This window comes from Macaca mulatta, chromosome 18 (genome assembly GCF_049350105.2).
Source record: "Macaca mulatta isolate MMU2019108-1 chromosome 18, T2T-MMU8v2.0, whole genome shotgun sequence".
Classification (NCBI taxonomy): Eukaryota; Metazoa; Chordata; class Mammalia; order Primates; family Cercopithecidae; genus Macaca; species Macaca mulatta.
Genome location: NC_133423.1, coordinates 40,734,373 through 40,747,661, shown reverse-complemented (window position 1 = coordinate 40,747,661; position 13,289 = coordinate 40,734,373). Strand labels below are relative to the sequence as shown.

General features: G+C 34.7%; 1 non-coding gene across 1 annotated transcript; it reads left to right on the top strand.

Annotated features, from left to right (window-relative positions):
• The first annotated feature begins 537 nt into the window (after positions 1 to 537).
• LOC114673899 (small nucleolar RNA U13) lies at positions 538 to 639 on the top strand. The gene has a single exon (XR_003724749.1). It is a non-coding gene; the product is annotated as a small nucleolar RNA U13 (small nucleolar RNA).
• Positions 640 to 13,289: the final 12,650 nt, after the last annotated feature.

The window sequence follows — 13,289 nt, the reverse complement described above, 5'->3', positions numbered from 1 at the left end:
TTCTTTTAACCTAATTTTTAGTTTAATAATTCTTCTGCTGTATCTAATTTGAGATTAAAGCAATCCATTGAATTCTTAACTTTTGTTATTGCCTTTTTCCCCAATTCTGGAACTTCTAGCTTTTTTTTTTTTTCAAGTTTGTTACCACTTTTTATAGTTGCTAGTTCTTTGCTTTTGAATTTTAAAAAATTTGACTTGATCAGAGTTTTAAATTTCTATGCTTCTAATAATATGCCTAAAATACATAAATCAAAAATTGATAGAACTACAAAGAGAAATAGACAAGTCTGTAATTATAATGGGATATGATAAAATACCTCTGTCAGTAATTGATAGAGGCAGTAGACAAAAATTATTAATAGTGTGGACAATTTGAACAGCATGGCTAACAAAACTACTTAATGTCCACATATAGAGGTCTGCCATCAACAAGCATAGAATGCATATTATTTTTCAAGCTCACACGGAGTATGAAGATGTTGGTTCTTCCAAATGCATCTGTAGATTCAGTGCAACCCCAGTCAAACTACCAGGCAGATCCTTTTGTAGTTCCTAAGTGATGATTGGGTTTTCACCCTCATACATGAGATGTGCCTCCCTCAAACCTTGTTATGATGTAGGCACATTAACTATCTGACATGAAAACAAAACAAAATACCAGTCAGGTATTTTCCAGGATCTGACAAACTTATTCTAAAATTAACCTAAAAATACTAATATTAAAAGACTGAGAATAGTTAAGACACCCTTGAAGAAAAACGGATACTAAAATTAATGACAGAATAATTAAGAGACCTTTGAAGGAAAAAAAAAAGCTTGAGAAAACTTGCCCTACTCACTATCAAGACTTGTAAATTTATAATGATTAAGATAGTGTGATATTGGCATGAAGACTGAAAAGTAGACCAATGGGACAGGAGACATAACCCAGGTATCTATTCATATGTGTATATTAGTATATAAGTATATATATATGTTATACAATATACAGTAAGTTATACAATATTTATGTATAGGAATATATAAATATTGGAAAAAGGCTATCTTTTCAATAAATAATGCCAGGACAATTTGATATCCATAAAGGAAAAAGTGAAATAGGACTCTTTTCTCACACTATATAGAAAAGATAATTCTAGGCTGTCATAAACCTAAGTGTGAATGGCAAAGTGGAAAAGCTTTTTGAAGGTAATACAGGTGATTGCCTTTAAGGCTTCAGGATGTGGAAAAACAAGACTCAGAAAGCTCTAACCATAAAATAAAGGATTGATGTATTTGTTTTTAAGACAATATTAACTACTTTTATTTATATATTTTAGTAATTATTGATTTTCATTAGTATTATTTTAATTGACAAATCATAATATACATTTATGGGGTACAATGTGATGTTTTGATATATGTATACAAAAAGGAATTACTAAATCAATCTAATTAGCATATCTAGCACCTCTGTTTTTGTGGTGAGACATTTGGAATTTACTGTCTTAGGTTTTTTGAAATATATAATACATTATTATATAATGTGCAATAGACCTCAAAAACTTATTCTTCCTGTTTAACTGAAACTTTGTACTCTTTGACCAATATCTCCCTATTCCCTCCCTACTTCCCTGTATCCCCCAGCCTCCAGTAGCCATCATTCTATTCTCCACTTCTGTGAGTTTGGCTTTTTTAGATTCCACATAAGTGAGATCATACAGTATCTTTCTGTGCCTACCTTATTTCACTTAGCCTAATGTCTTCCAAGTTCATCCATGTTGTTGAAAATGACAGGATTTCCCATTCTGCTATAAAGACACATGCACACGTATGTTTATTGCAACACTATTCACAATAGCAAAGACTTGGAACCAACCCAAATGTCCATCAGTGACAGACTGGATTAAGAAAATGTGGCATATATATACCATGGAACACTACGCAGCCATAAAAATGGATGAGTTTGTGTCCTTTGGAGGGACATGGATGCAGCTGGAAACCATCATTCTCAGCAAGCTATCACAAGAACAGAAAACCAAACACTGCATGTTCTCACTCATAGGTGAGGATTGAACAATGAGATCACTTAGACACAGGAAGGGGAACATTACGCACCGGGGCCTGTTGCAGGGTGGGGGGAGGGGTGAGGGATAGCATTAGGAGATATACCTAATGTAAATGATGAGTTAATGGGTGCAGCACACCAACATGGCACATGTATACACATGTAACAAACCTGCATGTTGTGCACATGTACCCTAGAACTTAAAGTATAATAATAAAATAATAATTATATATATATATAAAGAAAATGACAGGATTTCCTTCTTTATAGGCTTGAGTAGCAATCCATTAGGTGCATATCACATTTTCTTTATCCATTTATCTGTTGACAGATGCCTAGGTTGATTGCATGTCTTGACTATTGTAAATAATGCTGCAATGAACATGGGAGTACAGGTAGCCCTTAGATATTGATTTAAGTTCCTTTGGATATATTCCCAGCAGTGGGATGACTGGATCATTTGGTTGTTCTGTTTTAAGTTTTTTGAGGAACTTCCATACCATTTTACAGAATGGCTATACTAATTTATATTCCCACCAGTAGGGTACAGGGGTTTCCTTTTCTTCACATCCTTGCCAATGTTTATCTTTCCTCAGTTTGGTAATAGCCATTCTCACAGGTGTGAGGTGATATCTCATTTAATTAAATTAAATGTCTTAATTTGCATTTCTCTGATGATTAGTGATGTTGAGCATTTTTTTCATGAGCCTGTTGGCCATTTGTATATCTTCTTTTGGGAACTATATATTCAGATCCTTTGCCCATTTTTAAAATTGGGTAATTAGTTTTCTTATATATAAATTACTGCCCAGGCCAATGTTGTGGAGCATGTTAGTTTTGTAGTCTCAGGTCTTATATTTAAGTCTTCAGTCTATTTTGAGTTGATTTGTGTACATGGTATGAGAAAAGGATCTAATTTCACTCTCCTGTATGTGGATACCTAGTTCTCCCAACACCTGTATTGAAGAGACTATCTTTTTTCCATTGTATATTCTTGAAATCTATGTCAAAAATCAATTGGCCATAGATGTATGGGTTTATTTCTGGGCTCTCTAAAGGATGAATGCATTGGACTGCATTAAAATTAAGCTCTGTTGCTCACCAAAATACAAATATTGAGAGACAAACAGCAAACCATAGGATGGGAAAATATGTAACATATTTTTATTTGTTATGTAACAAATAAAAGGTTTATATCTAGAATATATTTTAAAACTTCTTCAAATTAATTGTAAAGATACATGTTTTCTAATAGAGAATGGGAAATGACTTAAATAAGCGTATTACAAATAGTAGATCTAAATGACCAAGTAATGTATGAGAAGACATATATGCTTGTTATTGCTCAGAGAAATGCAAATTGGAACTTTGATAAGATAACACTGTGTACTTATCAGATTGGCTAGAATGAAAACAACAATCCCAAGTGCTGGAAAGGGTGCTCAAAGACAGGAACTGCCATTTATTGATGACAAAAGAGTAAATTGGTATACTGCTTGTAGAAAACAGTCTGATACTTTGCAGGTGAGTCAAAGATATCCATACCTATTGACTACACCTACACTCCTTGATATGTGCACTATAGAAAGTTATGCTTAGGTGTATCAGGATTCATATTCACAAATGTCCATAGCAGCATTGCTCATAATTGTCAAAAAGCAGAAACAATCCTTATGTCTATCAGCATTAGAATGGATAGATCAGTTATGTTATATCCATATGGAATGCAATGCAGCACTAAACGTATACATATATCAAAACATCACATTGTACCCCATAAATGTATATTGTGATTTATCAATTAAAATAATATTAATGAAAATCAATAATTACTAAAATATATAAATAAAAGTAGTGAATATTGTCTTAAAAACAAATACGTCAATCCTTTATTTTATAGTTAGAGCTTTCTGAGTCTTGTTTTTCCACACCCTGAAGTCTTGAAGGCATTTACCTGTATTATTTTCGAAAAGCTTTTCCACTTTGCCATTCACACTTAGGTCTATGACAGCCTAGAATTATCTTTTAATATAGTGTGAGAAAGGGTCCTAAAATGAAGGAATTATAGCTATCTATAGTCATATAGCTTATTTTAAAAAGATAATATTGAATAAAATAAGCCAGATACAGAAATTAATGTATGAATTCTTCCATGTAAAGTTCCAAAACTAAAAGATTACTGTATTGGGGATACAAACTAAAATGGCAAACTAATAGAGCAAAGGAAGGAAGTGATTATTTTAAATGTTAGGTTAATGGTAACCTTTAAGGTAGAGAAAGTATTGTGATTGGAAGGGAGCTGGCCATGTTTGGTTCTTCATCTGGAGGTTGTTAAATATGGGTGCTTCCTTAAGCTGTACATTTGTATTTTATTTATCTGTTCATGTGTTATATTTTATAATAAAAAATTAAGAAGCACTGCTTGGAAAAGATTGAGACTAGAGACAGGAAGGCCGATTCATGCATTGCTGTAATAGTCTAGGTATGGATGGAGCATGGTGGCGGTGGTGAGAACAGGATTGCAAATGTCATTGTTTTACCTATGAATCTGTCTATTTCTGCCTGTAAAGGGGTATTTTGATTTTAAAACATTTCTGTAAATGTCAGCGCCTTACAGGATAGTCTATTTATAAATTGAGGCCAATTATTTAGGATTCCCTTGTTAATGTCAATTGAGAGAGGTATTGGCTTTGCCTATCAGCAGGGAAATTCTAAGACATTTCAAAGCTTGTCATAGAGTACAAGGCTTTCTCAGGTATTAAGAAACTGGGAAGTTATAAAGAGAAAGACATGATTTGTTTCTGCTATCAAGGTCAGTCACAAAAATGCATGCCAGGGAGGCAAAGTGATCCAGGTGAGTCCCTTGCTTCTCTCATTGCCCTGAGCTAAGTGATCCAAGAACATTATCTCTACTATAGGCATCTTAAGTCAGGGGTGTGCCTGTGGATGTTAGATGCTCAGGGTTAGAAGGTGATCAGAACAATAAAAGACTCTTGATTTGTTCTGCTGTTGTATACATGGTCTATATAACATCTTATTTGTACTTTTTTTTTTCAGGTTCTCTTCCTTTATTGTTAGCCTCTGGGAAATTCAAAAACAAATTTGAGCCCAAAATAGAGAGTACTTTGCAGTATATCTTTTACGCATTAAAATGATCTGTGGCTTTTTCTTTTCTATTCATTCCAGTTTCTGTTTTTTAAAAAAATTAATAGACTTTATTTTTTTAGAACAGTCTCAGATTTATAGAAAAATTGAGCAGAAAGTATAGAGTTCCTGCATACCCCCTTCCCTCCCACACTTTCCTCTATTATTAACGTCTTGCACCTGTGTGATAACTTTGTGTTAACTGGTGAGCCAAGACTGATATATTATTATTAACTAAAGTTCATAGTTTATACCTAATATGGTTTGGCTCTGTGTCCTCACCCGAATCTCATCTCGAATTGTAATCCCTGAATATCAGAGGAGGGGCCTGGTGAAAGGTGATTGGATCATGGGGGTGGATTTCCTCCTTTCTGTTTTTGTGATAGTGAGTGAGATCTCACGAGATCTGATGGTTTAAAAATGTGGTACTTGCCCATTTGCTCTCCTACTGCCATGTAAGATGTTGCTTTGCTTCCCTTTTGCCTTCTGCCATGATTGTAAGTTTCCTGAGGCCTTCCCAGCCATGCAGAGCTGTGAGGCAATTAAACCTCTCTTTTTTCTTTATAAATTACCCAGTCTCAGGTAGTTCTTTATAGCAGTGTGAAAATGGACTAATACAATACCAACAGTTCAATTTTGGGGTTTTGACAAATGTAAAATGACATGTATTCACCATTACAATATCATATGAAACAGTATCACTGCCTAAAAATCTCCTGTGTTCCACCTAGTCAATGATCAATGATGTTGAGCATCTCTTCATAGGCTTATTTGCTATCTGTATGTTTTCTTTGGTGAGGTATCTGTTCAAAAGTGTTGCCTATTTTTAAGTTGGATTGTTTGTTTTCTTATTATTGAGTTTTAAGAATTCATTGTATATTTTGGTTCTTTATCAAATATATGTTTTGCAAGTATTTCCTCCCAATCTGTAACTTGTCTTTTTATTCCCTTAATGATGTCTTTTCACATAGATCAATGGAACAGCATAGAGGACCCAGAAATAAAGCTGCACACTTACAACTGACTGATCTTTGACAAAGTTAAGAAAAGTAAATAATGGGGAAAGGCTACCTTATTCAATAAATGGTACTGGGAAAACTGGTTAGCCCTATGAAGAAGAATGAAACTGGACCCCTACCAATCACCATACACAAAAATTAACTAAAGAGGGATTAAGACTGAAATGTAAGACCTCAAACTTTAAAAATCCTGGAAGAAAGCCTAAGAAATACTTTTCTGGATATTGGCTTAGGCAAAGAATGTAAGTCTTCAAAAACAAACACAACAATAACAAATATTGACAAGTAGGACCTAATTAAATGGAAGAGTTTTTGCACAGCAAAATAAAATATCAACAAGATAAACAGACAACCTACAGAATGGGAGGAAAGCTATGCATCTCACAAAGGACTAATATCCAGAATCTATAATGGACTTAACTCACAAGAAAAAACAAACAACTACATTAAAAAGCGGGCAAAGGATATAAACAGAAACTTCTCAAAAGAAGACGTACAAGCAGCCAACAGAAACATGAAAAAATACTCCACAATACTAATCATCAAGAAATGCACATCAAAACCACAGTGAGATACCACCTCACACTAGTCAGAATGGCTATTATTAAAAAGTCAAAAACAAACAAACAAACATAAAACAGATGTCAGTAGGTTGCAGAGAAAAAGGAATGCTTATACACTGTTGGTGGGAATGTAAATTATTCTATCCTCTGTGGAAAGCAGTTTGAAGATTTCTCAAATAAGTAAAAATAGGGCCAGGTGCAGTGGCGCATGCCTGTAATCCCAGCACTTTGGGAAGCTGAGGCAGGTGGATCACCTGAGGTCAGGAGTTCAAGACCAGCCTGGCCGACATGGCAAAACCCCATTTCTACTAAAATATACAAAAAATTAACTGGGTGTGGTGTCAGGCACCAGTAATCTCAGCTCTTCAGGAGGCTGAGGCAGGTAGATTTACTTGAACCTGGGAGGCGGAGGTTGTAGTGAGCCGAGATCACACCACTGCACTCCAGACTGGGCAACAGAGCAAAAACAAACAAACAAACAACAAACAAACAAACAACAAACAAACAAAAAATAGAACTATCATTTGACCCAGCAATCCCATTACTTAGTATATACCCAAAGGAAAACCAATCATTCTATCAAAAAGACATATGCACTCATATATTTATTACAGAACTATATATTGTATATATATGAGTACTATACTATATATATAGGAGTACTATACAGGCATAAAAAAGAATGAAATCATATCCTTTGCAGCAACATCAACACAGCTAGAGGCCATTATCCTAAGTGAATTAACACAGAAACAGAAAACCAAATGCTAAACATTCTCATTTATAAGTGGAAACTCAACATTGAGTACAGACAAACATAAAGGTGGAAAAAATAGAGACTGGGGACTTCCAAAGAGGAGACAGAGGGAGAAGGAAAAGTATTGAAAAACTACCTATTGGGTATTATGTTCACTATTCAGGTGGTGGGTTCAATAGAAGCCTAAATAAACCTCAGCATCATGCAATATATCCATGTAAAAAACCTGCACATGTACCCCCTGAATCTATAATAAATGAATAAGTGAATGAATAAAACAGAAAGCAGTATCTTTTGTAGAGAAGAAGCTTTTAATTTTAATGAACTCCAACTTATCAATTTCTCTTTCACAGATTGTGCTCTCAGTATTTGATCTAAAAAGTCACTGGCAAACGTAAGACTACCTAGATTTGCTCTTATGTTTTCTTCTAGGAGTTTTACAGCTTTGCATTTTATCCTTTGGTCTGTGGTCAATTTTGAGTTAATTTTTGGGAAAGGAGTGTGGCCTATGTTTAGACTCTTCTTTCTTCCCTGTAAATGCCCAGTTGTTGCAGCACCATTTGTTTACAACACTCTTTTCTCCATTGAATTGCCTCTGCTCCTTTTTCAAAGGTCAGTTGACTATTTGTGTGGGTCTATTTCTGGGTTCTCCATTTTGTTGCATTGATCCATTTGTTCATTTATTTCATCAATACCACACAGTCTTGATTGCTAAAGTAAGTCTTGAATTTGGGTTCCATCAGTCCTTTGATTTTGTTCTTTTCCTTCAATATTGTGTTGGCTTTTCTGTGTCTGTTGCCTTTCGGTATAAACTTTACAATCAGTTTGTCAATATCCACAAAATAACTTGCTAAGATTCTGATCGGGATTGCATTGAATCTATAGACCAAGTTGGAAAAACTAACATCTTGACAATATTGAGTCTTCCTGTTGATGAACATGGAATATTTCTTCGTTTGTTTAGATCTTTGATTTCTTTCATCAGAGTATTGTAGTTTTCCTCATATCAGTCTTACAAATGTTTTGTTAAGCATTTCATTTTTTTTTGGTGCTGTTATAAATGGTATTGTTCTTTTATTTTGAAATTCCAATTGTTTAATAGTAGCTCCTGTGTGTTTTTAAAAACATATGTGTATCTATTTCGTTATCAACCTAAATAAGAAAGAGAGGCTCTCTAAAAGAAAAAGAATATTTAATCAGGAATAGTGCATTGTAATGAGAAAACATAAGCCATAGTAAGATACGTGCATGTTCAGGGAGGTAAAGAAAAACAATGGTTTTTAAAGGAAAAACAGGGAGGATTACACATTGTTTTGAGATAATTAATCTTGGCTATAAGGATCAATAACAAGGCTATAAGGATCAATAACAAGGGTGATGCCAGTCCAAGACTGAATAGGCAGTTGCTGGACAGATGCCCTCACAGAAGTATTTTTTGTATGTGTAAGGTTGCAATGGCCCTTGTGCAAGGTTGTTGATTTTGCAGTCTCTTGTGATGGTTTTTGTCATCAGGAACTTATGTGCAAGAGCCCTACTTTCATGGCCTTTCCCAGCCCTATGTGTCAGGGTATTTTGTCTGGTTTTTAAACACAAGTGACTCCATTTTGATTCTGAAAACTTCCACACTGTTTTTGAATTGACTAGGGATTGGTAAAACATTATGTTAAGGAATAATTTCTATAAAATGAAACAATCATTTGAAGTTTGAATAATTTTGGTAATTGCATGCAAATTGTGAAACCACCACCACACTTCAGATATAACATTGTTCCATTGTTTCACAAAGGTTCCTCATGCCCCATTGCAGTCAATGCCATCCCATTCCCCTGGCTCCAGACAACTGCGGATCAGCTTTCTATCAAGATAGTTTAGGCATTTGCAAAATTGTTGTTTTGTGTCTGACTTCTTTCACACATTACAATGTTTTTGAGATTCATCCATGTTATTTCATGTATTAGTAATTTCTTCTTTTTTATTGCTCAGTGACAGTCCACAGTGTGGTTATACCGCAGTTTATCTGTTCACCAGTTGATGGACATTTGGGTTGATTCCAATTTTTTCCCACAAAAAATGAATAGTCCTGTTCTCAGTATGTCTTTCTGTGGACATATATTTTTAGTTCTCTTAGAAAACACCTGGGAATGGATTGCTGGGTCCTGTAGTAGTGTGCAGATGACTTTATGACCCACTGCTATACTTTTCCCAAGGTGGCTAAACAAGTTTGTATTTCTGCCAGTAATGTATGAGAATTCCAGTGTTCTTCAATCTCACTAACATTTGATATTGTCCGTCTTTTTAACTTCATGAGTTTTAGTGGATGTGTAGAAGTATTTCACTGTAATTGTAGTGACATTTCCCTGATGTGTAATGATGTTTAGCATTTTTTTCATGTGCTGATTGGCCTTTTATGTATGTTCCTTAAAGTGTCCATTTGAGACTTCTGCCCATTTTTAATTGGCTTGGTTGTTTTCTTCTTATGGAAAATTTTTCAATTCAGAAGGGTCTTGCAATAATACTATTATTTAGATTAGACACAATAACACCATCCATCTTAAAAGCAATAGATTTGAATTATTTATGGGGTACAAATATCATAGTTTTGTCCTTTTTTTTTTTTTTTTTTTTTTTGAGTTGGAGTCTCGCCTCTGTTGCCCAGGCTGGAGTGCAGTGGTGTGATCTCTGCTCACTGCAAGCTCCGCCTCCTGGGTTCACGGCATTCTCCTGCCTCAGCCTCCCGAGTAGCTGGGACTACAGGCGCCCGCCTAACACGCCCGGCTAATTTTGTTTTGTATTTTTTAGTAGAGACGGGGTTTCACCGTGTTAGCCAGGATGGCCTCCATCTCCTGACCTCGTGATCCGCCCGCCTCGGCCTCCCAAAGTGCTGGGATTACAGGCATGAGCCACCGAGCCCGGCCAGTTTTGTCCATTTTAATACACTTGAGTTTTGGTGTCTTGATTATCCATGATTTACACATTTTATTTTTATTTTGTTTTTTGAGACGGAGTTTTGCTCTTGTGCAATGGCGCGATCTCTGCTCACTGCAACCTCTACCTCCCAGGTTCAGGAGATTCTCCTGCCTCAGCCTCCCGAGTAGCTGAGATTAGAGGCATGCACCACCGCGCCTGGCTAATTTTGTATTTTTAGTAGAGACGGGGTTTCTCCATGTTGGTCAGGCTGGTCTCCAACTCCACCCGCCTCAGCCTCCCAATGTGCTGGGATTATAGGCATGAGCCACCACGCCCGGCCCACATTTTATTTTCTATAGTCAACAAAGTTTACATGGAATATGAAATGCAATACATCACCACAGTTGGAAATTTTTTGTTTCTGGAATCCACTTGTATTTCTCATTTTTCAGGGATTTCTGCTTTTTTCAACTTCATCTACTCTATATTATATTTTGACTAAATGTCTACATAGATATGAAGATTTTCCAGTCCCATTTATTGAAAAAAATCATCTTTTGTCCTCATTGAACAACTTTGGCATCTTTGTTGAAAATCAGTTGACCATGTAAGTATATGTCTGTTTCTGCAGTCTCCAAGCTCCATTAATTACATGCCTATCTTTATGCCAATATTACCCTGTATAATTACAGTAGCTTTACAGTCAGCCATGGAATTAAATCCCCCAATTTTATTCTTCTTTTCCAAAATTGTTTTGCTTGTTCTCAGTCCTCTGACTTTTCCTGTAAATTTTATTGTATTTTTATTTTAAAAAATTTTTAATTTATTTTTTTAAGACAGGGTCTCACTCTCTCGCCCAGGCTGGAGTGCAGTGGTGTGATCTCAGTTCACTGCAATCTCCTCCTCCCAGATTCAAGCAATTCTCTTGCCTCAGCCTCTTGAGTAGCTAGGATTACAGGTGCCCACCACCAGGCCCAGCTAATTTTTGTATTTTTAGTAGAGATGAAGTTTCACCATTTTGGACCAGGCTGGTCTTGAACTCCTGAGCTCAGGTGATCTGCTCCCCTTGGCCTCAAAAGTGCTAGGATTACAGGCATGTGAACCACTGCGCCTGGCCCCTCATGTAAATTTTCAGCTTGTCGATTTTTTTAAAGTTGTCTGCTAAGATTCTGATCGGAACTGCATTGACTGTGTAGATCAATTTGGGGGAGAATTGCCATATTAACACTACTGATCAATCTATGAGCACAGTGCATTTTTCTTCGGTTTCCTTTTATGTTGATTTATAGTTTTCAGTGTAGAGGTCTTCTACATTTCTTGTTAAATTTATTCTTAAGTATATTATTAAAAATTTTTATTTTCTAATTTCTTATTGTTAGAATAGAGAAATATAATAGATATTTGTACATTGACTTTGTGTCCTATGACTTTCTTAAATTCAATTGTTAGTTCTCTCTTTTTTGTATTTTCCTCAGAATTTTTTATATACATGATCATATTGTGTCAGTAAAGAAAGTTTTCATTATTCTTTTCCCTTTATTATGGTTTTATTTATTTCTTTGTGCCCATTAGTTAGATGCCTCAGTATAATGTTGAAGAGAAGTTGGGGTGGATGACTGTCCTTCATTCCTGATCTTGGGCTGAAAGCACTGAACCTTTCACCATTGACCTCCACTGAATATGAAGTTGGCTATAAATTTTTCACAAATGCCCTTAATTAGATTGAGTTTGTTCCTTCTGTTCCAAACTGTGAATTTTTGTAATGAAAGGGTATTACATTTTATAAAATGCTTTAAATTTCTTTTAGTATCAATTAAAATGATGATATGCATTTTCTTCTTTTTCATGTTAATATGGAGAATTACATTGACTGAGTTTTGAACATTAAACGAATTCTGCATTCCTGGCATAAACATTACTTAACCATTAATACATTAGGCTTTATATATATTGCTGTATTTCATTCACCAACATTTTGTTAGAATTTTTGTGTCCATGTTTATAAGAAATCTTGAATTATAGTTTTTTTTTTTTTCTTGTGATGTCTTTGTCTAGTTTTGTATTAGGATTATACTGACCTTATACAATGAGCTGGGAAGTATTTCCTCTTTCTCTGTTTTCTGAAGGACTTTGTGTAGATTTGGGTGTTATTTACTAAATATTTGATAGAAATATTATTAGAGCAATCTTGCCGTAGAGTTTTCTCTGTGAGAAAGTTTTAAATTATGAATTCAATTTTCTTTTGTTGATATAGGGCCATTTAATTTATTGATTTCATCTTGAATCAGTTTTCTTAATTCATGTTATTAAAAGAATTTGTCCATTTCATCTGCATTGTCAGATATGTTGGCCTAAAGTTGTAAAACATATTCCCTTATTATCCTTCTAATATCCATAGTATCTCTAGTCTTATGCCCCTTTTTTCATTCCTTTTTCTGATAATTTATACCTCTATTTTTTGTTTTGTTCAAACTATTGAGGCTTGCCAAATTATTGGTCTTTTCAAAGAATCAGATTTTCTTTTCACTTGTCTTTTTTATTGCATGTTCATTTTTTATTTTATTGTTTTCTGCTTTTTGTTATATTTTCTTTTCTCTTCTTACTTTGAGTTTAATTTGCTCTTGTTTTTTCATTTTATAAGGTGAGATCTCAGATCACTGACTCTAGATCTTTCTTATTTTTTAACATAGGCATTTAAATACAGTTATTAATTTCCCTTTAGGCGTTGATTTAGTTGCATTCCACAAATTTGATATAAATGATAATTTCATTGTTGCTCAGTTCGAAATATTTTCTAATTTCTTTCATGATTTCTTCTTTGACCAGTAGATTATTTAGAAGTATGCCATCTA